The sequence below is a fragment of the Tursiops truncatus genome, chromosome 14 (genome assembly GCF_011762595.2).
Source record: "Tursiops truncatus isolate mTurTru1 chromosome 14, mTurTru1.mat.Y, whole genome shotgun sequence".
Classification (NCBI taxonomy): Eukaryota; Metazoa; Chordata; class Mammalia; order Artiodactyla; family Delphinidae; genus Tursiops; species Tursiops truncatus.
The window spans coordinates 1,302,056-1,327,240 of NC_047047.1; positions in this window are offsets into that span (position 1 = coordinate 1,302,056).

Below are 25,185 nucleotides of genomic sequence, written 5' to 3' on the forward strand. Positions count from 1 at the left end.
CATACGAGATGATGAGAAGACCTCCTGGGCATCCCCCTAAAAACACACAGCCCCCGTCTACCCGCGAGGAAAACACGGGGCAAATTCCAGGTGAGGGGCCTTCTCCAAAAACACCTGAGCAGCACTCTCAAAACTGTCAAGTCCTCAGAAGCATGGAGAGTCTGAGAAACTGTCAAAACCCAGAGGAGCCCAGGAGACAGGACGAAGAAATGTGATCCTGGGTGGATCCTGGGACAGAAAAAGAGCATCAGGGAAAAACGAAGGATATTCAGAAAGAGTATGGACTTCAGCTCATAATAATGGATCAATATCGGTTCATTATTTGTAACAAATGTCCACCACAATGTACCATTTAATAACAGGGGAAAGTGGGTGTCGATATATGGAAACTTTCTGTACCACCTTCACAATTTCCCTGTAAATCTAAAACTGCTCTACAAATTTTAATTAAAATTATTTTAATTAAAACTGAAGCCATATATTTTAATTAAAAATGAAGCCATATATTTTAAGTTCTTTACCTGGTGAATGGCTATTCCATAATATTCTTTTCTATCACCATTACTATTGTTGCTGAATTTCTCTTAGAGTAAAACTAAGAGAATACTAGGTAAATCAAAATAAAACAAATCTTAAATGCAAGTAATGCATTTACAGTAATGATTAGAGGAGGACTAAGAAGATTCCCCTGTGAACTTTATTGATTTCTAAGTTAGAGGATTAAATTAAAAGAAGGATTAGCGATAAAAATCAAGCCAGTTTACAAAGCATACATAAAGGAATGAGATGAAAAAAAAAAAGTGTAGGGCTTCCCTGGTGGCGCAGTAGTTAAGAATCCGCCTGCCAATGCAGGGGACACGGGTTCGAGCCCTGGTCTGGGAAGATCCCACATGCCGCGGAGCAACTGGGCCCGTGAGCCACAACTACTGAGCCTGCGCGTCTGGAGCCTGTGCTCTGCAGCAAAGAGAGGCCGAGGCAGTGAAAGGCCTGCGTACCGCAAAAAAAAAAAAAAAAAAAAGGTCATATGTTCTTATAAACATCAAATGAAGTGACGTGTGTACAAAGCACTCAGCAGAGAAGCTGGCAGAGAGCACGTATCCCACGAAGAGCGGCTGACCTCAATTTCGCCATGACCTTGCAGGCAGGGCCGCAGCAGGTCAGGTGCGTTTACCCTGCTCTCCTCCCCTCCACCTGCGGTGGGGGCCCGGCCTGAGCTGATGTTATTTCCATATCACCTGCGGAGCCCTTTTTTCTCTTTCTCCTCTCATCCAGCTTCAGCCTGTCCCTCCTGGGAACCCAGAGTTCCCGGACCCTACAGATCCTCCCATGACAAACACTGTTCTTGGGGAAGAACGCAAGCCTTGCTCAGAAGAAGAGACATGACAGCAACGGCTTGAAAACGTTGTTGTTCCCAAGAGTGCTTATCCGCATACAGTCAGTGATGCCAGGAGGCAGCTTTAGGCTTAGACCCTAGACTCGGGCAAGCACTGAGTGTGTGTGTGAGTGTGTGCACATTTGGAAGAGGTTGGGAGCAACAGGAGAGGAGGGGGACCGTGGAGAGAGAAGCAGAAATGACCCTGGCCTCTCTGAAATCAGAAGGTGTGCGTGGCCGCCTACCCAACATCAAGACTGAGCCCCTGGGACCTTCTTGCCCTGCACACCCCAGCTCACTTTTTCTAAAAAGCCGTTTCCCGAGTCAGATGCCCGGGTGTGAGCTTGTTGAATTCCTCTACTCATGTATTGCTAATCCCGTAAAACTCTTTAAAGCTAATAATAACACATAATTTTAGGTGCATTTAACTTTTCGTAGTATTTTTATACCTATGACGTAATTTTCTTCTCTAAACAACCACAGACAAGGATAACATGAATACTAATGGCCCCTTTTAAAGGAGAAAAGGGAATAGGGAAAATTCTACTTGCTTAGGGTCAAATAATAAGGACAGAAAACCAGGTCTTCTGAATTTGATCCTAGAAAAACAGATATTGCTTCCTTTAAGCTAGTATAATGAGCAGAGATTTAGACTGCATGATTGGACTGTTGTCTCATTTGAATGATGAATTTTAATGTTGAAGTCCGATAATTATATCCATACCACAATGTTGTGCTATTCGAATTATATTTCCAGTGCTCTACACGTGCTGGTATGAATGTATGTGCTTGTTATAAAATTTTGCTAGACATGAATATGCTTCTGTCTGTGCCGTACAGTAGATTTAGGTGTACAAACAGAATTTCAGTAGGTTTATTTGCTTGACTCATCTCTGTGATTTCTGGGAAATTCAGCCTGGTGTGCAAGCAAAAAGACTTCCCGGTTAATATGAAATATAATACAGCAGAAAGGCCTACGTAGTTTTGACCATTCTCCTAGTTTCTTAGCGGCCATCCATTACAGGTTCATGAAGAGAGAATTTCAGTCTGTCAAACCAAATAGGAGACTCCTTTGAAAGTGACAGATAATATAGCACATTCTTAAAGGAATTGACTTCGGTTTCCATTTCTGCTGTGATGAACTAGTGGCAGCAGACCAACACTCCCACCAGGAACAACAAGAAAAACTGGTCACATTACTAAAAAAGAAAGAAGAAAATCTGCTTGAAGATGTTGATGATTAACCGAGGTGACCGGGGGAAGGTGGCCAAGGTCCCTATGAGAAGGGACTTCAGAAAGGTGAGCCTGAATTCTGCAGCTGCTCTTGTTTCTCTCACTTTTGGTATGAGGTTGGGAGTCTGAGCGTGAAGGCAGAGGGCCTGGCACACGGCCACCAGTGGGAAGAAAAGAAACCAGTAGAACTTTTAGTGATCTCATGATGCTAGACAGACACGTTTGAGATCTGAGGATTTAAGGCTGTCAAGTCAAGCGAAACTTGCAGCGTCAAATCCAGGTGATGAAGCAGGTGCAGGGAAGTGATCCTGCACTTGGATTGGTTCCCCTTGAGACATTTGCTGAAATCTGGAAATGCAAAGGGCAAGAGGATTAAAACCAACAATAGCAAAACAGGCAGAAACGGCTGATGGGTGGAATGAAGTTTTATACGGTCTCCGTAAACTGAGAAGAGCCCCACCAAAGACACCTGAGGATCAGGGTTGGAACCTCTGGAGAGCATGTGGATGAACGTGGGGTAGCTGTGGCCTCAGTCAGCGCAGTTCCTGTTTGGGGTAAGATAACCTACCCCTCATCTATCTGCTTTCCAGGTGACAGAAGAATCCTCTCTGGAGTGAAATAACATCATCAGAGCCTCTGCAACTTGCACAAAATGTCCAGCATTCAGTCAAAAATGTTTAGGCATGGCAAGAAACATGGCCATGAAGAAAAAACAACAAAAGAGAAACAAACCATAGAGAGCTCCAATAAAATAAGTAATTTTGAAAATATGCTAAAAGGACTTTTGGGAAAGAGTAGAAAGAATGCTTAAGTAGAGAAGTTGAAGAAAGTTCCACTGAGAAGATGTCTTTGGAGCTGGATCTTGAAGGAAGGAGAAGAAATGGCAAAGGCTAAAATACAAAGACACAAAGGACAACAGAGAGGTGACTCCACGAATACAGAGCAATCCCAGGTCAGGTGCATAAATTTGGGAGCAGGTTTAAAGTTGGTGAGGTGTGTTGAGACCCACCATGAGGAATCTTGGGATAATGGCTTGAACTCTGTTCCTTGGGAAACTTGGAGCCCAGAAGTCCTTCAGACAGTCTTCAGCATTGTCGGAGAGTTTCAGGAAGATAGTGGAAGGAAGTTGAACAAGAAGAGGGCATCTCGTGACACATGTATGATGAGAAGCCTTGCATGGATGTGTAGGGGGTGAAGACGGCCTGAACTAGTCAGTGCCCCAGAGATGCAGACTGGGAGCATCAGAAGGTGACATAAGAGGGACTTGGCAATGGTTTGGATGAGTGGAGACTTGATGAAGAATGAACGTGAGGTTTTATCTTGGAAGCCTGGGTGGACCAGTGAATGTAGGATGGACACCAACCTGGGGATGGGATGAGTTACAATGACTACAGGTCACTCAGATAAGAAATAGCTCTCATCACCTCCTACACATTTAGAAATATGTCTGTGCCTCAAGGGAGCCATCTGGGGACTCGGATTTGGGAGTTATTAGCATGAAGTTTGAAGCCAGGACAGTGAATGTGGTCATACAAGGAAAGCTTGACCGCATGAAAATCAAAAGACTCATGACCACCGAGATCTATGAGCCAGAGGAAGCAAGGGGACGTTTCTTGGCCATTGTTCTCATCTGTCTTGTTCTGTCAGAGCTACAAGCAGAGTGGATGGCACTGTGGGAACCTCACCTCCCCACGAAGCTGCAGGGCCTTCCCCACTCATCCTACTGTGGGCATCACCCCAGCTCTGGAAGATCGCTCAGCTTCCCCACCTCAGGGGCGCACGTCTGAGCTGATCTCTCTGATTATCAAAAGACACAGACAACAGGAAAGGCCCAGGGAAGCAGAGCTCTGATAGCATAAGGTGAGACAGTGCACCTCCTGTTCTAGTTACAAAGAGAGGCGTGGCCCAGTCGCTCAGGCTTGCATCAGGATTCAGACTCAGTTCTAGCACTTAGAAGCTGGTTGGCTTTTAATAAGTTACTTCAACTCTCTAAGCCTCGTTTTCTTTGGGAAATTAATTTAGTCAACAAACAAAGCTCAGACAGCTACATGAGAGGGGCAGTGCACTTGTAGTACCCGCTCATAGGATTGTTATTAGATTAGAATGAAATAAGGCATGGAAACTGTTAAAGCATGGGTCCCTGGACAAGGTACGGTCCAGTTAAATAGAAGCTAACTGTCTTGTGTTCAAAGCATCGGCCAAAGTTACATCCTGACTCTCTGCTTCCTGAGTGTGCTTCTGATGTTAGAGTAAACTGGGGAAATGCATTAAAAAACCAGAAATATTACAATCAGCTGCATTGATTTTACTCATAAACTAACTGCATTCACCACTGTTATCAGTGATAAGTTGCCAATATTAAAAATGCGACATCACTCTTCAAATGTTTCTCGTTAGCTTTATTCATCTTGAAAAAAAGGGGAGTGAACCTCAGCTTAAACTGATAAATTATTAAAGTTTAATATGCCAGTGATTTATTTTATGGATTATTTACCAGTGATAAATGGTATTTTGCCACAGCCTATTGAAAGAGCTGAGATGGGTTCACAGAGGAGGCCGGGCATCCAGAAACTCTCTCCAAGGGACCCAGACACGTTGCGGGAGGATGTGGCTTCTGTGCTGTCATCAGACACTCTGAGAATTTTAAACAAAAATGTTAAAAGCTCCCAAATTAAAGCATCGTTGTAATTTCTACAAAAACATGACAAATAGAATACAGGTTGTGAGGCAGTTAATGGAGCTTCTCTCAGACGATTTTGGAAATACAGAGAGATTAACTGTCGGAAGCCTAGAAACGGCAAAGGCAAGTGACAGGAACTTCTCAGGTGTGTATACATTGCTCAGGGCCGCCGACCCAGCACCCCAAGTATCTTGGTCCTCCTGCTGTACCCCTCTGATGAGACTGAGACAACAAAGATGACTTTGATAATTATGAAATTTAACTTTAATTTCTGATTTTAGTCACCAATTTCCTGTTCATTTGGTTGGGTGGTTCATTTCCCCAGGGCCTGATCACTCATGGTTACACTCTATATATGCAATGATGAGGACTTGGTCTTTCCAAAAGAATATAAAAGTAATAATTGTACTGAATCTTGCTACTTTTTGTTCAGTGACTGAAGCTCGACCTGGTCTTGGGGAAATTCAGGAACCTTTGTTTTGCGATAGTAAAGCAGAGATTTATCACACTGCACATGCCATTTAATAGCCTGAAGTAAAGAAAACTTCCTATCTTTCTTTGCAAACTTCTAGCTAATATGTAAAATATTTAAAAAACGATAAACTTACTTCTTTGGTATGGTTATGCATACAGAAAGCACCCAGTCAGTGGTCATTACAATAGAGAATAAATGGCCTAGCCTTATCCCTTTGGCTTGTAAATCATTAATTCATGCATCAAACTCTATCAAATCAAACAGAGATGAATCTTTTAGACAAGGAAAGACAAACGCATCTAGCAGTCAGGTAGGAGAGAAAGCCTGCATCACGGGGGGAGATGCCTCATTGCAGGAATTCTGATAAAGGCATCTGTGCTTGCAGCCAAGGGGTCAGCCACCTCTGGAAGGAATGGAACAGAAAGACAACCTGCGTTCCCAGCTCCACGGCAGGGCAGGTGCTTTGTTTTGGCGAGGCTTTTAGGCTGCAAAGAAGAGAGAGGTGACTTGAGCTCTTGCAGGGGTACAAAGAAGCAGGGGGTCCAGGAAAGCAATGTCAGATACCTCCCAGCCAAGCAGCCCCAACCCCACCCCAACCCCCTGCTGGACTGGAATTCCATGTGGGAAGGGGAGGTCACTGAGGGGGCAAGTGATCCTGGCCACCCTCAGCAGTGGGAGCTATTGTCCTAAAATTCATTTGGGACCACAAAAGACCACAAATAGCCGAAGAAATTCTGAGAAAGAAGAGGAAAGTGGGAAGCATCCCACTTCCTGATTTTAAATTATATTGTAAAGTTACAGTAATCAAAACAGTGTGGTCCTGGCATAAAAACAGACACATAGATCAATGGACCAAAACAGAGAGCCCAGACATAAACTCAAGCACTTAAAGTCAACTAATATTTGACAAGGGGGCCAAGAATACTCAATGGAGAAAAAACAGTCTTGTCAATAAATGGTGCTGGGAAACTTAGATATTCACATGCAAAAGAACGAAACTAGACCCCTATCTTACACTATGCACATTAAATAACCCAAAATGGATTAGACTTCAAGGTAAGACCTGAAACCATAATACCCCTAGATAGAAACATGGGGGGAAAGGTCCTTGACAAGGGTCTTAGCAATGACCCTTTGGATGTAAAGCACAAGCAATGAGATCCCAAGCATGGGTAGGCAATCTAAGCCCTGACGTATCACAGTAACCACTGTGTTGGGGACATTACTGCAAACCAAGAGGACCTTGTTTCTCCAGATTGAGACCCAGCAGTGATGGTAGAACTCATGATGACATTAATATATAGAAGTCCTCATTTCACCAGGAGGTCCGACAGCCTCATAAAACTGAACAGCAAAATCAAATCTTAGCATCGTGAGCAGCTGACACGGATAAAGAGTGCACTGAGCTCTGCTTGCCTTGGCCATTACCAGCCTTGGAAGTGCACAGGCAGGGCAGCCTTATCTAAAAGGGACTCTGGATCTAAAACAGCAGAACTGTGGCTCTATTTATGAATCTACACCATGGCTGAAGGAAACGAATGACACTTCATTAATAACTTTTAGCAAAGAGGAGCTCAACAAACAATGGGTTCATTTTGTTGGTGAGATTTGACATATCATTACATAACGCATGGGATTAAATAGGGATTTTGCTTGTAATGAAATTGAATTGATTTCCAGGTAACGTAAAATTGTTCTTGAAACCAGAGATGCAGACTGAATTGGATGCTTTTTACACTTTGCTGTGTCTCTCACAATGTGAAGGACAAATAAGGAGAAATACAAGGGGCTCTGAAGATGTTTGCGACAAGCAGATGTGACAGTGCCTTAGGACAGAGCAGGATGAAGGACCAGTGAGTGAACACCTGCAAAAACAGAAAGCAATGTTTCAGCAAAAATGATTTAATTATCTGACTCACCTGAAGAAACGGATAAATGCCAAGAAAACCAGTTCATATGAGGAAATGCTGTCCATGATTTGTCCTGAATTTAATAGCCATTTGGTTTTATGTCTTAAACCTTCCACAATCACACACTCAGGGGTAATTACTGCAGAGAGAATGGTAGCAAAGATAACCCTAGGACGTTACAAGATCCTGAACTATCACAGAATCAATTCATGGTCACTAGATCATACTTATTTGGCACACTGAAGTTTTTTAGAATGATTATCACACTATAAAAGGAAACAAAATATAGAAATGAAATAAAAAAGATTACGTTTACCAAGGTATTCAGTAATGTTTATGAATTATGATATGTTTATCAACATATATTCTGAGAATCTCACTTTATTGTGATTTTAAAAATATTCACGTGATGTTTAGATTACATTGTAAAGATGTGTGGGTGTTCATTTAGTTCTGTCATGTTCCTTGGTCCTATAACTTTTCCTAAATATTCTGCTCTGCCATTAAAATAACTTTTTAATTAGCAATGAAAAAACCTGCCAATTTTTCTTTTTCCCCTTTTTAAAATTGCACTCGTGTAGAGAAAAAGCAAGAATTCTTAAAATCCTTATTTTCTTTGTTTGGTTACTCCCAGAGTTATTTTTGGTTCCTCATTCTAAAAAGATGCAAAATGCATTTGTCTAGTTGGAGCAGTGTATTCTTTGAATATCAGAGAAGGAAGAAAGGAGCAAATTATCATCCCTTTAAATTCCCCCAGATAATGGGTGGCAGACAATGGGGACCCAGAGTTGCCTGGAAGCTGTAGCTCATATGGCCCATTGATCACCAGTGGGAACGTGCTCCTTGTCTCCTTGTAATTCAGGATTTTGAGGGTAGCACATCTGGGAAAATGTATTTTTCCCCAAGGTGTTAGGCAGATATACACTAGACTTATATGTTAATGGCATGCCATTGCAAAATGTCATTTGGAAGCTCCATGAATTCGCTATTTTCAGCAACAACAATGTGGCAGGGTTGAGAGGAGGACGTGACCCGACAACGGTGGTGAGTGGTCAATCCATAGACCTAAGCTCTCCAGCCTCACCCTCCCTTTGGCCAGGAAGAGACTCAGGTTGCAGCTGGCACGTCCCCAACTTTCAAACATATTGCTGAGTAATGGGGAAAGGCTCTTCTCCAGCAAGTCTTAGAATTATATTATCAAGCCTTCCTTTAGGAACTACTTTCTGCTTTTCAGCTTATTTGATTACTTTAATTAACAGTCAAAGACAATGCATGGAACTTGACTAGATGCTGGTGCAAAAATTAGACCAATTATAAAAGACATGCTCTGTCCTTGTCTCTCTCTCTCAATCTCCTTTGAAACCTTGAACATGTGTTTCAATAACTAATAGTTTCCCTTCTTTATGATGCTTTAATTTCTCTAAATTTGTCTTCAACATGCTGCCTGCGTTTTTTAAAACACCCATCAGCCTTGGGGCAGTTCTTGCTTTCTGGTATATTAAGATATTTCAGGTTTGTATTATACTGTTTCTGCTCCAGACCTGGACTCTGCCATTTCTTCAAGAATTTCTCATTCCTTTAAGTGTAGAAAGGTGTTTAGAAACCAATATATGGGTGCTAAGTGTACCCAATGGTGTTGGGGTGTAATTTTAGATCTTGTCAGTAGCTGGTTCTGGGGTATCACACACCCACATAAACTCACAATATATATATACACACATACACAAATATACACATAGGCCTTTTGTTGAGATCCTCACTACCTGTGTGTGACTGTTCGGGGTAGTAACAGTCGGCAATAGAGAGTCATTGATTCAGCAAAGATTTATTGAGCGTCTACCACGAATGGTATCAGCACCAAGGGTGTAACAATGAAAACAAAGTTTTCCTTGAAAGTTTTCATTTGAAAGCAAAGTTTTTGCCACCATGAAGCTATATTCTAAAATGAGACAGCAAACTAACAAATGTATACTATAATGGCTGGTAATTATAAGTGCTATAAAAAATAATATGGCAAGTTAAAGGACTACAAGTCACAGGTTTATGGAAAGAAAGAAAACTATATTTTAGATAAGGTGGTCAGAGAAGTCAAAATTTGAAAATAGTGCAAGAGAGAGCCACAAAAATATCAAGACAAAGAGATTGTAAGGCGGAAGGAGCAGGAAGGGAGAAGCACAGAGAAACAAGCTTAACACCTTCACGTACTGATGAAAAGACCAATGTGACTGATACGGAATAAGGAGGCAATGACCAAAAATGAGTCGGGGAAAGTAGGCAGGACCAGATCCTTGCAGGACACTTAAGCCATCATGACGACTTTGACTTTTTCTCCCCGTGGTAGAAGCCATTAGGAAATATTGAGTACAGAAATGGCATCACCTGGTCTTCTGTCGGGAGACCACCCAGGCTGCTAAGTGGAGAGGAGACTGCAGTTGAAGCAGGAAATCAGCCCTGTGGCTGGTGTGACTGTCCGGGCAAAGGGACATAAGCTGAATGCAACGGTAGTGGTGGTTCTGAGGGGAAGCGACTAGCTTCAGGCCATATTTAGCAGGTGGAGCTGCCAGAACGTGCTAATGGATTAGATGAAGATACGAAGGAAAGGGATTAGGAGTGGTTCTTGGGCTTGGGCACCATTTACTGAGAAGGGGAAGCCAGGAAAAGGAGTGACTTGCGTGAGGAGGAAGAGTTTCGGTTTAGAACATGTTGAATTTGAGATGCCTGTTAGACTCCCAAGGGGAAATGCAGAGTGGACAGTTGAACATGTGATTGGGGTGTCAAGGCAGAAACTGGAGCTGGAGATGCAAATTTGGGAGCCCTTGGGCTAGAGGTGGCATGTGAAGATGTGGGATGGGGCAGTGAGGACAAACTCAGGAACTGAGGTCTGAAGCCCCATTTGGAGTTTAGGACATGGAGAAGGATCCAGAAAAGCATCCAGCCAGGGGGCAGAATCCAGAAGGAGTGGTGTCCTGGGAGGAACGGGAGAAAGTGGTGCACGTAGGGTGTACTCCCATAGATCGATGGCGGTTAGGACGAGTAAGATGAGGGCTGCGACGTGACCCCTGATGGGGCAGAGTGCAAATTACTGGCGACCTTGATAAGGACAATGTCAGTGGGTGGTGGACACGAAGACTTGGGTAGTATCTGTCCACTAAGAAGGCAGAGGAAGGGGTGACGTGCAGGCAGACACTGCAGAAGGCTCCTGCTCTAAAGGGAAACAAGAAATGGGTGGAAAGGATCAAGTGAGGAGGAAAAGCGCCCGAGGAGATCAGTGGAATGGCTATGCTTCCTGCCACCCTCAGTAACTGGCTCAGGTCCAAATGGGACGTGCGCTGGGGCTGCCAGATGGTTTTAACAAAAACACCTCGTGTTCTTGTGTGAAGGTCCATTATATACCAGTTTTACTTAAGAAGCAAATTGTCATAACCGCGAATGGCGAAAGACAAGAGAATGACGATAGCATTAATGCTCACGTCATGTCGGAATACAGCGGTGCAAGCTTTCTGAAGTTGAAAGGTCAAGCATCACATGTCAAGTATTTTCAAAACTTTTTGCTCAGCAGGAAGCTCAAACGCCAGACACTCAGGTTCAAAACCGGACAATATGCAGCCCTGACCTTAACTGCTCTCACCCTGACTGTCCAAGCAGCGTTATTGTGACTTGGAAGCGGGTGTTCGGTTGCTTGGAATGTTGTCTATTTCATTTGCAAGATGCTTCCTGCCTCTGGGACTTTCTCTCATTGAAAATTCCACTAAGGCTAGGTCTTCGTGCTAGGTTTGACTAGATAGTAATAATGAAAGTAAAACATTGACAGCTGTCTTTTACAGAAAAGGCACTGATTGATCATTTGTCTCCTATCTCCCTCTTCCCCTGGCCCATCCCCTGCCCTCTCTCTTCCCCATCCCCCAACTCCTTGTCCCTCCCCCCCCCCCCCCCCCCCCCCCCCTCCCAGTTTCCTTCAGTCTCGAGTCAGGGGAGGTAAGAGCTGCAAGGCCAGGTTATGTAAAGATGCTGTTTCCTGGACCTTCCCGTCTCCCTCACTGCCCCACACTCACAGCTTCCCTGTCTTTCCCATTTCGCTTTGCGCTCACTGCCTTCTTCCAACCATTCAGTTTGACTTCTTTGGGCGGATTACTCTCCTGTTCATCATTGCTTTCACCTTTCTTTTCTTTCCTTTATGGGGATCTTTCTCTCTCAGCCGACCCTTCTTTCCAGCCCCTCCTCTGTGTCTGAATCACCCGTTCCTCCTATTGAAGCCTGTGGATTAGAGAATACAAATGCAGGTACTAATCTGGACCTTTCCGCCTCCGTCTGTGCAAACCCTCTTAAGCCATTTCTTCATGTAGAAAACGGGATGGGAGTCATACACACTGCAAAGGACTCGGGCGAGATTTAAGCGGACATAGAATGTAAATGCTTAACGGAGTGTTGTTTTCATTACGAGTTCCTTGATTTTTAAAATGATCTGAGTCGTTATAAGATAATTAAGATAGAGGAAAATTAAATTTTAAGAAAGCCAAATTTTCAAAGAGGTCATTTTCCATATTGAGTTTAAAGCCGTAATTAACATCTTTAATTATATATATGTATATATCTCTCAGTCCGGATCCAGGCAAGTCTCAGAGAGCTACCTCAGATTGGATTATTTACAAAAATGGTTACGTAGTACCCTGGAGCTATAGCAATGTCAGAGGGCCGCTGCCCAAGGCCCCAAAGGAGCGAGGGCAGGGAGCAAGTGGAAAGGGTGGCCGGGTAGCCGGTACATGAGGAGGGCTGGGAGATAGGAGGCATGGCCATAGGAGTGTCACATCGCCCAGCTGGAAGGAAGGTCCAAGGAAATAACTTCTCCAAACTCTCTATCCCACTCCGGCCTTTGCCCCTTTGAGCATGCTCCCTACTATCGCCAAGTCCATCATGGAGGTCAGCTTCCCGGGACGCCCAGCAGATGAAAAAGGATGTGAGATGCGTCTCGAGGAGCAGGAGCCCTGACGTGGCGGCGATTCTTTCACACAAGACCAGGGCTGTTGGTCTCGATCCACCAGCGGTCGTGCTTTACAGGCTCAGCTGCAATTTACACCATTTCTATGTGCAATTAAATAGATGAATACAACCGTCCACGTTCCTTAGTGATTGTGTCCATCTTTAAATCTGAACTAGATACTTCGCCGTGAATTATTCTAGACACTATTTACAGATTCAGGACCACATTCACGCAGGAGATTACAGCTGCGATTGCCATTATATTTACATGCTTATTATAACGATGATGCCGTAAGTGCGCAAGTAGATGACGAGACTGTAGCTGGCAACCCGTGCCGCTCGCTTCACAGAGAAGATCAGAAGCAAAGTCTCCTATGCACTTACTCAGATCACACTTGCAAACTCTGCTTCTAATTCTCTTCCTGATACACCTTGAGCTGCCAATTGCTATTTGCAGTTGAGGGAACTGCTGTTTGAAAGATAAATCTATGAGTGGAATGTATATACTCATATAAATGTGTGTGCTTGGCACGATTTCAATTCTCAGTGGCCGCACAGACCCACCTGAGAAAGAGAGGCTTATCTCTCTCTCAAAGGAAAACCGTATTTCCTCTTGTCCCATCCTTAGTTACTTAATTCGACCCATTTCCTTCCTTGCCTCGGCCGGAAGAAAGCTTAAGACCTAAAGTGGCTTGCCTGCATAGAGCTAATATTTAATAACTGAAGTCGAAGTGCTCCTTTTTCTTCATTACTTTACCTGATTTGCTTGCATTATGTTCCAGTGTTAGCGTTCTTATTTTACACCCCTTTAAAGAAGCCTATGTTTTGAGGGGGTTTGGCAACTACGTAACGTAAGCAATACATTTTGTAACATTTGGAGATTCCACGTCAGGCATGTTTTTAAGCTACGTGGGTTATTTTCTGATACACACCAGTCCCCCGACGGCAGCGCTCCTTTCTTCACGGGAGGTTGATTTGCTTATCAAATCATATCAAAATCGGTGCATTTAGCATGTATTGCTTTCCTCAACCTGAATTCAACCACAAACTCATTTCTATGGTTGCACAATAATGATAACCACAAAAATATATAGGAACAAACGCCCAAATAGAAAGGCTTTAAAGGAAACCCTCAAAGAGTTCAGCGAAGAACTTGGTCATTTCACCCAGATGCTATCTATAATCGAGAAGATCAAAATGTTTATGTTGCCAAGTTCACCAAAGGGGGAGACACAGCCTTCAGGAGAAGAGAATTCTGCACTCATGCAACATTAGACACACTGAGAACAAATTTCGCTGGTCACGTTTCCTTCCTGTTTGCACCAAACAATATGAAACTTGTCCTTCATATTAATAATCAAAAGAAATGCCGATACACCCAGAACAGTTTAGGCTAGAAGGTTATTTGAAGGTGCAAAGCTTTTATGAGTTCGCCGGGTGTTCCATGATGAATTATTCCAAACAAAGGAGCCAAAAACATTTCAAGTTAGTGCTGGGAAATTAGCTCTCCTTATTGATGAGAAACGAGAAGGTGTTGACTTTGAGTCTCTACAGATACATCCATCCACCTTTTGATAGAGAGCGTGCCCAGGAGCCTCTCCTAACAATTAGCTTTCATCTAGAAGGATGAAATGTCAGACTCTGAAATATTATAAATGCCCACATTTAATTCTCAGAAGGGAAAGCTTTTTAAAACAGCCACAAGCGGAACCTCCAGGAAAAGTGATGGCCAACCTCCTACTTCACTGCGCAGTAACACATGACTTGGCTCGCCAGGACCCTCCGCTTTCCGAGTGATTTCGTCACCCCAGTTCCTCCACGGTGCACGTAGGCGAATGCTCTGAGAGCGTTGGCATTGGCCGCTTTTAGTATTAGGCCATGCGACCCCAATGTTGACCACTTTCTACAAGCCCTCCCTAAGCGAGTGGGGATTTAGGATTAAAGTTTACACCAGTAGATGAATTAAACTAAGGTATAAAATATGCATTAGACTTCACACCACTGACTTTGCCTCAGAAGAAATTATTTTAGGCTTCTCGTGCCAGGATAGATTTTTCAGACTTTTGGGATTGTGTATTGGTGGCTTTGATGGAGAGAACACACATGAAGCGGAAAGCAGCCGTTCCCTGCCCGGTAAAGTACAAGATAGAGAAAGAGCCGCGCTTTTATTTTTTAAATAAATGTTTAACTGTTTTCTTCAGGATGATTGTTAATGCCAAGACTGGTTGAGAAGCAGCGAGATGATTTCCAGTAGGAACAGGAGCTTAAGACGCAGTCAGGGTCTGTCTGTCAGGGTCTGCCCGTCAGGACCTGTCTGGCTCAGGAATGCCCAGTTTTTTACTAATAAGGTGAGAGTGACCTGTGGACTGCAGTCTTCTTCCGCAGCTAACGATTAGTGTCCCCGTGGACTTGAGAAGGAGAAAGACAGACTGTGTGGGCTTGGCCCCAGCCCGCCTGTGCTGCCCTGTTGATGCGGGCCCGTTAAACTCCTTTAGGCTTTGTGGACCTGGCTCAGAATCACCTTACAGTTTGTTTAAAGTGTAACTTCCAGGTCCTGACCGAAGCTACTATGTGAGTTTAAGATTCTCTATGGATGTGGCTACAGGGAGCATTGTTTCAAATATCTTTATTATGGGAATGGCTGAAGAGAATATTTGAAATCGAGAATATCATGGAAAAGCCCTTAATTCAACTGCTGTTGTAGCTTCTGACCGTAGTACTCAATTTAGGATCCCGAGCCTGGTTTCCAAGTCTTGCTTTGCATCTCAGACCGCTGTTCAATGTCTCATGATTGATTTTTCTTTTTGTATTTTCGTGAGGTGCTCAGCTTCAATTTCCAAAAATAAACAAACAAAACACCATACTTGTCACCTTAAAGCAAGCCGTTTAGTGATGTGAGAATTGATAACCCAAGAGCTAACATTTTTAAGCTCTTATTCTGTACAGGCAATGCGTTAAACGCTATGCAAGTGTTAACTCCTTTAACCTTTACACCTTTATGGTATATGTACTATTATTATCCCAATTTTATAAATGAGAAAGTGAAGGCAAAACCAGGCATTGTCACCTGCTCCAGGTCATGGAGTTAATACAGGGCAGAACCGGGATTCAGACCTACAATGCTTGACTCTAAAACCCAAGCCCTTACACATTACTGTACAAGCAATAATGAAATTCTCCTTATCTTGAGTAAGTAACTTCATAAAGAGTCAAAGGGCTCACCTGGTATCCTTTTATATAATGACCTCTAGTGCCAGCCCTGCGCTGGCACTCCAGGGAAAACATTAGAGAGCTAAGCATAGTATCGCTCTCAAGAACTAGCCAAACATTAAACCTGAGGGTGGAAGGGAAGGTTATTACACTCTGGGAAACATGGTGTGTTGTACTTACATATGGGTACATGGGATATACATGCACTAAAACACATCCACATGTTTTATGTTTAGTCTCTATAGAGACGATACTTATATAAAAGCTGGCCATCACATAATTGATGAAGACCAAGTAGCAAACATTCCCATCTAAATTATTACCCAAATCTTCCAGGTTAAAAACGGAAAAGGAGTAAAGTAGTAGCAGGGCATAATTATTAATATAACAGAGCCACTAGATTTTGAGCAGTGAAGCAGATACTTCTAAATATGGCCCCCACCAGACCTGGGAATACTGAGTAATAGATTTGAGGTTATGGAGGAAATGTTTTAATGAAAGCTTATTGGCTTGGGTATCACAAAATTGGCCTAAGAGGGGCTCCCTGCTGTTGGGCTGCGGGCAAAGGGGGCCATCACGATGTTATAACTCGGGCAGAGCAGGCCTGGAGAGCAGTATTATTACCATCAGGAGACACACTGCCTAGCGGTTACCATTCCTGTCCTTCCCAGTCTAGCTCCAGGATTTAGAATCTTGGAAGACAGGATGTAAGCCAAAACTGCAAGTGTTGGAAGTTTTTATAACATTAAGACACAAGAAGCATGGCTTTGCTGTCATCCACAGGGCGTAACTCAAAGGCAGAGACTCGTTCTCCCAGGGAGACAGGACCCACAGTGTTAGCACTGAGAGGTCCCAGCCGTAGGTGCCAGCCTGGCAAGGAGGTGGCTGCCCAGGAGGGGGCCGGGGCGCCCAGCAGGAACAACTCTGGGTAGGAACTCACGCAGCATTCCCTTTTGGGGCCCCGTGCTTTGGGGGATGAAGATGCACATTGGAAGCTGGAGGTCAGACTGAGGGGAACTCGGGTAGCTACAGATGGGAGCGAGGCAACAGGAATGAAGTGTTTTGAGCCTCGTGCAGGCATGCACGTCAGCTGTGCGACTTAGCTTTCAAGACCAGTGTGATGGGAAAGCTATTACACAACAAAAGCTTAAAATAGAAAACCTCATTCGTTCCGTTCTTTTTTTTAAAAAAAGATAACTTCCTATTAATTTTTGCACTCTGCTTCTATGTTATCATTCAAGAACACTGTAAAAACTTAACAATGAGCATGCAGCGGAAGCCGGGAGAAATTGCAAAGTCCAAAAATGGTTTGCATATAGCCGTAGGGCAGTTATGCACTCAGTCATTGAAAAGGACATTAAACAGGCACAGAATCTAGATGGCAAACCAACAGGGACAAGCGTGCTGCCCTGGAGTCCCAAATCCTTCCAGCGTGCAAAGCTCTCTTAAAACTTGCAAATGAGGTACCAACCCCGTAGAGAGAAAGAACTCCTTGACTGTGCTAAGGAGAGAAATGCTGAAATTTTCAAAGTTTCTCTTGGCCCTGGGAGTTGAATGCTGGATGAACCTCCAGACTGCTTACAAAAATGAGCTATGAAGACATCGCTTTTTATTTTGGATAACAGATTGGGATAAAGCCATTCTGCAACTGGCAACGTTTCCAACATCTGACTCTGAATAGCCTCTCTGACCTTTTCGTAGTAAGTTATGTAGAGACCGTACTCATTAATCATTTTTCTTCATAAGGTTGAATTCATTAGATGTTAAAGCTGATATGGTTGCATAGCTGTTAGTCGTAATTAGCTGCTTAAAAGGGTGTGTGCGGGTGGGGTGATTAGCACTTCATTAGCGCCTTGGTTTCTTCTAAAATGCTAGCAAGTTATTAACGCAGCAAAAAAGAGACCACTCATGTTCTGGAGGAGCTGACCCATACTGATAAATTAGTTTTCATGTTTTACTTTGTCTTTCTGAGCACAAATTATGGAGCCAGAGAAATAGGGACAGTGTCTTTTCCCTGCATATAAAACAAAGGAATACAGGGGCAGGTGCTATAACCTTCATTCCGAACAACAGACAATGATTGTGTCCTTGTTTCCTGCCAACCACTGTGCTTCTTGTACAGAATACATGAGGATGTCATCACAGAAAATGCCTGTAAGGAGCAGAAACCTCTCTTGGAGATTGTATGGAAACGCTCATATCCAGGAAGCAGTCAGAAAACAGCAGAGGCTCACGCTAGATCCATCGTGCTTAGGCTGGTCAGCTCGGCCGCACAGGGCAGGCAGGAGATGGGCTCCTTAGACCCACTGGGATGTCAGCCTCCAGCCCTGGATCTGCAGTCTTATATCACCTGGAACTCTGTCCTTAATTTTCCCAAGTCTCTTTTTTTTTTTTTTTTTTGCTTGTAAAATTCAAGTGTCGAGAAAACGTTCAGAAAGTACTCTTAGCACAGTGCCTGGCAATGGAGGGCCTTGGCCGGAGGGCAGTGTGGCCTGAGTTTTATCAGGAGCTGTGTGGTGTGCCTTTTAGGAAGCAGGTGGGAACGGCTGCGTAGCATCCAGCACTCACGGAGCCTGGGCCCCTTTCTTTGCTGATTCTCTCCTCCCACTTGTCCTCCCAGGACAAGTGAGAAACGCTGTTATCTTTCTTGCTGTTGTCACTGTTATTTAATAGAGTGTCTGGTTCAAAGTAAGGCATTCAAATTATAAGAACAGATTTCGTGCAGAAGCATATGAGAGCCTTCAGCTGTTTCACAAGCTTAGCTATAAAAGTTGGTGGTGGAGAGGACCCACTATTATATAGGAACCTTTCCACCAAGAAAGGGGTGTCTTCCAAAGAAAACAACTCTTTTCTGTGACTATAGCAGCCCCACAGTTCAATGGACCCTCTGGAAACATAGGGAAGGCCCATCTCTCACGTCAGGAGAGGCTCCAACAAAGAGGACGTTGTTCTGATGACCTCTGGGTGCCCTTCCCGTTGGCAGGACATAGATGCCCGGCACACGCAGAGGACATGCAGAGCAAACCAGGTCCCGTTCAGGAAAATCTGTGTGAAATCTTGCTGAACTTGACAGGAAAGCCATTTTTGTCTGGGAAGGAGCAATTTTAATAAATTCCTACAGAGGTATTTACCGGTCTTTGACAAGTCGAGATAAAGCAGAAGATTGACTAATGGGAAGGAGTAACTTCTCAGGTACCTATTGTTTTAGGAACTTGTCCTGGTTGTTTTTGTGGGAGAATAAGATTCTAAGAAAAGAGATGCGTGACTCTTCTGAAACTCACGGCCTAACCGGAGAGGGGTTCCTCTGGCAGGAAGTCAGGTCTGTCCCAGACAAATCCGCTGCCTCTGACGTTTCCGCCCCTCTTCCCCCCCCCCCCCCCCCCCCCGGCTCTCAGAGCAAAGAAACTCTGTGTGGCGTCGGAGACGCTAGACACGCACGGTTACCCTTACGCCAGGGCCCGTCCTCGGGAGCTGAGCATCTCTGCTCTTACGCCCCAGGGAGGGCGAGTGTCTGCAAAGCCCGTGTCCCCGGGGCTGTGGGACACAGAGGGGAGAAGACGGCAGGGGAGCTGGGGTGATGTGACTGGAGGGGCCGCCCCCCTCCGCCAAAAATATCCCCTAACCAACTTTGTCGCAGCGCCTGACCTGCTATTCAGTTATTTGGGGCTGGAAGGCAGTGCAATCCCAGTTATTAAAGATATAAACCCTGGGCTCAAGGCGCTTTCAGCTTTTCATAGAGTGACCACAAGTCTTCCTTTGCTTAGAACAGCCGTGGGTTCCACCTACTGCCCCTGCTTCCTTCTGAATAGGTCTCCTTTCACCCTCAGAGTATCCCAGCTGGGACATACTTTGCATGGACAGGCTAGTTTCTAATTGGCTAGAAAAGGCCAGATGGAAAAGGCGTAAGACGAGGACGTGTGAGCCATGGTAGGAGGGTGAGCTGAACGTCTGGCCCACCGAAGGAGCTGGGTGGAAACAGGCCCAGGAAGCTGAAAGCAAAAAGCCCCCCAGCTTTTCTTTGGAAGAGGCTGGATGGGATCAAGACAAGTTTAAGGTCTGGTGGATTCATTGTTAGAACCGAACGTTATAGTGAGTAATCAGGGTTGTTTGGAAGTATTCTGATTTGGGTGTTTTCGCCAATCTTTAAAGTTCTGACGTTCTATTTACTGTTTTGGTTTGGAAGGCTGTAAAATCTTAAGTGTACTAAAAAATAAACTTTCTTTTAAAAGTATTTTAAGGAACCTCTATACTCGTAGAGGTTTTTAAAAAACTAAAAATAGAGCTACCATATGATTCAGCAATCCCACTCCTGGGCATATATCGGAGAAGACTCTAATTCGAAAAGATACATGCACCCCTATGTTCATAGCAGCTCTATTTACAATAGCCAAGACATGGAAGCAACCTATGTGTCCAGCAACAGGTGACTGGATTAAGAAGATGTGGTACATATGCACAGTGGAATACTACCCAGCCATACAGAAGAATGAAATATTGCCATTTGCAGAAACAGGAATGGACTGAGAGATGATCACGCTAAGTGAAGTAAGCCAGACAGAGAAAGACAAATACTATATGGTATCACTTACATGTGGAATCTAAAAAATAATACAAATGAATATATATACAAAACAGAAACAGCCCACAGACACAGAAAACAAACTTATGATTACAAACCACTACACATAAAATGGATAAGCAACAAGGATGTACTGTATAGCACAGGGAACTATATTCAATATTTTGTAAAAACCTATAATAAAAAAGACTCTGAAAAAATGTATATATAACTGAAGCCCTTTGCTATACACCTGAAACTAACACAATATCATAAATGAGCTATACTTCAATAAAAAATATTTTAAGGGTTACAAAGGTCTGTAAGAGAGTGAGGACAAGGCGGTGTAAGGTGTTACAAAACCAGAATTTGAATTTGTGATGAGGGGAAAACTGAGAATCAGATTAATCTATTTCACATCAACTTGTCACTCGCACAGATTTAAGATTTATATGCATAAGACAATTATACATCATTTACAAAAATTATGCAAAACAACACGAATCACATTCAACACCTTAGAATATTTGGGCAGTCAGTGGGTGGGGAAAGACTATGGGCATACAACTAATAAATAAACGGAAAAAACACGAGCCTCAAATGTGGTGAAGAGGGTGACGAAAAATAAAATGAGGGGTAACAATTTGATTGGAATCTAGGCGTTACTAACGTCGCAACCTTGAGCAGAGAAGTCTTGTCGGATCTGACGTATTTCACAGCTGTGTGCGTCCCTCAGTAAGATGAAAGAGAATAATCACTGCTGTAATTCCCGAGCACAGCTAGAAAACTTGGAACATTGTTTTTCAAGATTTTTCAACTCAAACGTTAGAAATGAATTGAGCTCGAGATGCAGCCTGTTTAATTACACAGGGAAAGAGTCCTTGATGCAATCTCTAATGAGATGTGAGCTGCATAAACTTTAAATTCAGAATGGGAAAACCTGATGATTTAGATGAACTTCAGGAGAAACCAGTCTGTGGTTGTTATAAAGCAAAGGAACAGCTGACCCTGGAGGCGACCGAAACGCTCCAGAGAGAAGCCTGGAGAACTGAACGCCCTGCCCAGCAGGGCCGCTTAGCCCCAGACAGCGCGCTCGCCCAGGGCCACCGCGGTGTCCTTCCCAACCCATGTTCCCTGTATGCACAACCTCCTAGAAACAGACTCACTCCCATCACAGCCAGCCCAGAATAATGAGAATGCTTATCCACGTCTATGAAAATCAGTCCTGCTAGGAAGCAGTAGCAGAAAAGACACAGGATTTGGGAAGGGAGAGAGGAGATATAGTCCAGGGCGCAGGGGAGCTGGGGAGCTTTGCAGCGTGCTTTGGGTACCACGTTAAGAATTTCAGTCCTAGGCTTGTGTGGAAAGATCCGAGAAAGGGAAGGTCACAACTTGGAGACAAAAGTCAGAAAGTCAGAAGGGGGAGGGGCAGACGGTGAGACATTCCACTAGCGCATTAAGTGAAATAAAGCCAAACAACAATCTCGGCGAAATTTTGAGGTAGAAGATTTAGTGAACAAGAGATGGCAACGTATTTAATTTTACATGTCCAGCATGTAATTTTCAGGAGTGCAAAACGCTCATGACTAGTCTCTTTATTCAGCGTGGTGCCCCTATTTTACTGAGCATCAAACTATTTTGAAAGGTCTTTGCAGTTTGTCTTGTAATCTGAAATACTTTAACATAAACAGGGTCCCCCAAATACCTTTTTCCGCATAAAATAAGCTTTCGAATCTTGACTTCTTCTACCAAAGGGTTTTCAGGGACATCGCGCTTGCAGTTGGAGAAGGAATGTCACCCGTGCCTCCTGTTCATGATGACAAGGATGTTGGAACATCACAGACACACACAGATACAAACACACACACGTGTGATTACATACCATGTATTTTGTCTGGAGAGGAATTCTAAACTAAATTTAGGCAATATTTTCATAAAATTTGATAATATCTTTAGGATCATAAAGGGATAATTGTAGATCATATAGGAAATCCATCCAGAATGATGCATTCCACAGTCTTCCAGATCACACAGGTTTTATAGATTTTAAATGCCTGGTTTTATAACTACCATTTTATTGCATAGAGAATACATTGTCCTGGGCACCTTCCGTAAATGTACCCTATTTAAACCTCACAGAAAATTGTATGCGGTAGGGATTTTGAATCCCAGGTTTACAGTTGAACTGAAGTTAAACTGAAACTAAGATTAGTTAAAAATTGGATGAAACCTTGAATCTGTGGGTCTCCAAAGTCCATTCATTTCCTAGACAAGAAATCTGCTATGAGACCAAGGAAAGGAGAGGCATTTCAGATTTTTATGTAAAATTCATCTGCAGCTGTTATAATCACTCTGTCTTAGCAGTGGGACAACACAAGACACGGCCAGTTAACACTGACTTTCTAAGCACGGTCCCTTGAGGAGAGGGTGAAGCTGAGACATCGGGGTTGGAGGGCGGAGTTGGTGGCGTGTGGTACGTCCCTCAGCACCGCCAAGCAAAGGATGCCGCCAAGAAGTGGTGCCCAGGCCCCTGCTCTGGGGTTGAGCATCTTCAGAGTCCATTCCATCACCCACCTCATTCAGACTCTCGGCGTCAAAGTCACTGCCTTGATGAATGGCTCCAAAGCCGAAAGGGAAGCTGCCGGCTGGAGTAGGAGGAAGTGGCGGGTCGCAGGAGCGACCAGTGCATAATGGGCGCCCTACCAAGGCTAACACGTGGGCCTGGTGAAGGTCAGTGACGCGGGCCCCATGGCCCTTAGTATTCGCTGGCAAGTCATCTCCAATGGAGAGACGGGTAGCAAGGCGATTTATTTGAGAAAGGTTGCAGAGCTTGACATCGTCTCTGTTTCTCTTCTCCTCCTCAGGATCCATGACACCACAATTAGGGCAAGAACCGTGTTAAAGGCCAGCAGAACAAAACTCCCCTTTGGCAACCTCCTTGATCACTCCTCGTTTATCTTACCTGTGTTCTGTAAACAAAGGCTCTGGGCTTCCCTGGTGGCACAGTGGTTAAGAATCTGCCTGCCAATGCAGGGGACATGGGTTCAAGCCCTGGTCCTGGAAGATCCCACATGCTGCGGAGCAGCTAAGCCCATGCACCACAACTACTGAGCCCGCGTGCCACAACTACTGAGCCCACGTGCCACAACTACTGAAGCCCGTGCGCCTAGAGCTCGTGCTCCGCAACAAGAGAAGCCACCGCAGTGAGAAGACTGCGCACCGCAGCGAAGAGTAGCCCCCGCCCGACACAGCTAGAGAAAGCCCGCGCGCAGCAATGAAGACCCAAGGCAGCCAAAAATAAAATAAATAAATTTATAAAAACAAACAAAAAAACAAAGACTCTAATTTTCCAACAAAACCATCTTTCCAGCTCATTTAATAGCAAATGCTACACGGAGGCAGCGTTAGCAGATGGATCCAGGATTAGCTGCTGTACATAATATGTTTTAAAGACAAGATAATACAGGCTTTTAAAAATGAGTATAAGTCAACCAAAATAGTATAAGCAAATGTTCCATGTGGTCTCAGGTCACAAAGTCTTCTTGGCTTGTTTTGAGAGAGTCTGAAGTGTTTTATTATGCACGATGCAAGGACCAGGTCAGCTCAAAATTAAGTCACACTTTGTAACTAACGTTTTTACTGATTTGGTTAACCGTGCTCGGATTGGTCCCACGTCGGATACATCTTTGTCAGAATGCAAAACAACAGAGAAAGTCTGGGGTGAGCGGCTGATAAAGGGGAGGGTGGAGCTCAGAAGAGGAACCGCAAAGGGCAGCAGAAAACAGGCAGAGGGCAGAGCTTGGAGGCGAGAAGTTGGATGAGTGAGATCGGCTGCACAGCCTGAGGAGTGCGGTGCAAATGAAGATGCCGGGCCCCTGTCCAAACAGTACTGAGAATTTCCAGGTGCAGGAGTGTCAGGCCACGCACGGGCTGGTCCCAGCCCGGGGCCCCGTGGGACTGTGCGTGCTGTGCACCATGAAACCAGCTCTGCAGGGATGAGCCCTGGGCGCACCTCCTCCTCGCCTCAGCTCTCAAAACCCGACCGAACCAGGGATCTCCCGGGATGGTTGGTTTTACGGGTCAGCCTGAGCCACAGTGTGTCCAGATGAAACACTATTTCCGCGTGTGAGTGTGAGCATTTGTGGTGAAATTAGCATGAGCGTCAGTGGAACCCACAGATGGTCCTTCCCAAGGTGGGTGGGCATCCTCCAGTCCATCGGGCCTGAGTAGAACGAAGGCAGAGGGAGGAAAGAGTCACCCTTTTCCTGCCTCAGGGCTTGAGTGGTGCCTCTCATGCCATCTTCTCCGGTCCCGGACAGGGATTTACACCATCGGTCCCCCTGGCTCTGGGGCCTTTGGACTCAGACTGAATCACACCAGTGGTCCCCCCAGGTCTGCGGGACGCAGATGGCAGATGTGAGACTTGTCAGCCTCCAGACCCACATGAGCCAATTCCTGCAACAGCTCTCCTACCGGTTCTGTTTCTCTGGAGAAGCCTGACTCACGTGCCTCCCCAGCAGGGCAGTCTCGTTTGGCACTACACACAAAAGCATGTGTTTTCTAAGAAATCCATGTTGCTTCCCGGCTGAGAAAGAAATTGTGCACCTCGTCCCCCCTTTAGGCCGGCCTTTCTGTTAAGTCTCAGGCCACCTCGTTTGTCCCTCACCTGGCTCCCAGGGAACTCCTAAATTGAGGGGTTGAGCATTTCTTTCTCATGAATTCCCGAGTTTTCACTCACCTCCTACAGCCTAAAATGGTGAGGGAAAGGAG